Source organism: Propithecus coquereli, unplaced genomic scaffold, assembly GCF_000956105.1.
Source record: "Propithecus coquereli isolate 6110/MARCELLA unplaced genomic scaffold, Pcoq_1.0 Scaffold3, whole genome shotgun sequence".
Classification (NCBI taxonomy): Eukaryota; Metazoa; Chordata; class Mammalia; order Primates; family Indriidae; genus Propithecus; species Propithecus coquereli.
In genome coordinates, this window is record NW_012148618.1 from 3,999,850 (window position 1) to 4,003,031 (window position 3,182).

Below are 3,182 nucleotides of genomic sequence, written 5' to 3' on the forward strand. Positions count from 1 at the left end.
CCTGTAGAACAGACAATATAACCAATAGGGAAAGATGACAGTGTTTGCACATCCCAATAACTAGACTATCTCTCAGAAAGCAGGAAATGGTGAACATTACGAAATAATGTGGACAGATTATGAGGACGAAGATATAGCTAATCTAAGGTATTTGGTCATCCTCATGAGACCAGTTTCAGCAAAGTGGAGGGGACAGCTGTGAGTCTACAAGGAGTTAAGGAGGTCATTTATGGGCAGTGGAACAGATGGTATTAAGGGGAAATAAATATTTCTGAAAAATAGAAGCATAAAGGAAGATAATACTGGAAATATGATATGAAGCCAAATTATTGTAGCATTTTCTAGATTAGGAATTTGTACTTTCAGAGGCAATAAGAACCACTGAACATTTTTTAGTGGTGCTGGTTATATAACCAACATGCTATTAATACTTAGGAAGAATAATCAAATGGTCATATTCAGGAGAAATGGGGAGAGGTCAGTTGTCTTATATTACTTTAGTAATGGTTAGTGAAAGTAAGTAAGAGATTTGAAAGAAGCAGGATGGATGAGATGCTAGCAATATTATAGTAGATCTGGAGGAAAAGCTGCATTGGGGAATAGGGAGTTGACTGAGTTTTGTTGTAGTCATGTAAAATTTCATATGCATATGATTAGTATACAAGCATATAGGTGATAGTTATAGCTTAGTAGGCTGAGGGAAATATGACTATGTTGTTTAGGATGAATGACATACTTGCTCAGATTCAACTAGCATTTGTATGCTAGGGATACTATTAGACCCTTCCATATACATTGCCTCTCACATAGTGGTCAAGCTTTTGGGGAGGGTATAATAAGACCAAACAGAAAGCCCATTAGGAGAAGAGAACAGGCAAGATCTTAAATAATGTTCTTATTTATATAGTGAAAGAAAAATGAAAAACTGAGGAATTAATAAAAGGAGGAGTTTGAGAATGAGGAGAACTACCAGGAGAGTTTAGTGCCACTAAGGATGTTTATAATAGTATCATTATAGCTAGCAGTTATTGAGTTCTTCCTATGTGTCAAATACTCTTCTAAACTCTTTATTCATAGCCTCGTTGGAGCCCAGAACTATTATTACTCAATTAAGAGATGAGTAAACTTAGATACAATGAGATAGGTAACTTATCTAAGGTTAGGGTAAGCGGGAAGGTAAGTGGTTGAGTCAAGTTTAAACCCAGCAGCTTGACTTGTGATTCTTCATTTTTAGCCAATATGTTACATCTGTCTCTCCAGATCATGAAACATAAGAAGGAAAACAAACAGTTTAAATAAACTACATAATACCCAAATTGAGATTTAGAAAGATTAACATGATTGAATTTTTATTTTAAATTCTCGTTCTTTGCTATCTTGTAGAGAAAATTTTCCTTGTCTTCAAGGTCAGTCTTCATTGTGACAGAAAATGTTTGAGATGAGTTCAATTCTAGGTTTGTGTCCCTAAAAAATATCACACTTATCAATTTTGCTTTTCTTTAATCACTTCATCACAAAGCAATACATAAAAATATTGTTATTGAGAATTACAGTTTATTTCAAACCCCAATGCCCATGATATTTATTTATTTCACAGATTTTTAGGCACATTTCTATTGTAGAACTCAAGTTATGATTCTAATGTAGCAAAGAGTCTACCACTGTGTTTAGGTGGTATTTACATCCCTGGAGAGATTAGAGAGTAAAAAAAATCAGACTAGACTGGATATTATTGAATGAATCTTGGAATCACTTGGTTGACATAGATGATTTCTGAATGATCCTGTTAAATCCTATAATTTTTATTCATTACTCCCATATTAAATATATGTATTATTAGGTTGATATTTGATACGTGGCTACCGGAAAAAGCATATACTAATTTCAATAGAACATAACAACAGCATGTAAGGAGATTCACATGCAACATAGACAAGACCCTCTGGAGTAGAACAATTCAGGAGATGATTATTCTTTTTTTTTTTTTTGAGAGACTGGGTCGAGCTATCTTGCCCAAGGTAGAGTGCAGTGGTCATTCACAGGAACAATCATAGTTGACTGCTGCCTGTAACTCCTTGGCTCAAGCAATCTTGCTGCTTCAACCTCTTGAGTTGCTGCGACTACAGACATGTGCCACTGAGCTTGGCCTAGATGATTATTTTTGAAATCCAAATTTGAGGCTGAAAGGTGCAATGGGTATCTAAAAACATATAGGATAAAGATAATGAGATGAAAATCATGAAAGGAAACAAAACAGGGAGGATAGATTCAGGAGGCATAATATGTAAAACCAATAGTAGTTCCAGAAGGATAAAAAAAGAAGTGAATAAGGAGAGGAGGAAATAAGAGATGGAGAAAAGTATTCCAAAGGTCTCATCTTGATTGGTGTTGGGGGAAAGCAGGAAGGAAATAGAACACATTGGTCAGGGAAATAGTTGATCTCTTATTTTAAAATAAGAGTAGAGAATTGTGTCACTAGAAATGGGTGGTAACCACGAACAGAAAACTGTAGTAGGACTTGCACGTTAATAAGGCAGTAATGAAATGAATACTATCTTAATCAAACCAATAAAAACTAAAGATGTAAAAAGTGATCTCTTTTTGCTGGTGACACGATTGTAAACCTAGAAAATCCAAGACATTTCAGAAAGAAACTATAGAATGTAGTAGGGTGGCTACATAATACAGACAAAAATAAATAACTTTTCTCTATTTTAGCAGGTTTCCATTCTGGGGCATTTTTTTCCATGTAGAAATTAGGAAGTATGTCTCTCTACTTCCTGACATATCTCTACTTAAAATTCTTAGATGCCTTTGTATACATTTTCCCTTCTTGATTATACTCTAAAGCCCAAACTAAATTTGAGGCTACATGATTAAATGATATCAAAGATCTGGGTGTGGAAAAACTTCTACCGCTAGCTCTCTGCGAATCTTGTACTATGTAAATTCTAACTGTGTAAAATGGCAAGGTATCTTCAGTTTCTGACATTCGAGTCATTGCTCTATATCCAGTATGTCTCTTTCAACTTAAAATTTGTGTTTTCCTCCCGTTGTACCCTTAAGGTAACTTCAAGTCAGCCTCGTACACGAAATTGATGGATGGAGGAAATCGCTCGCTGGTGTCTGAATTTTTCTTGCTGGGACTCACCAGTTCTTGGGAGATTCAGATTCTCCTTTTT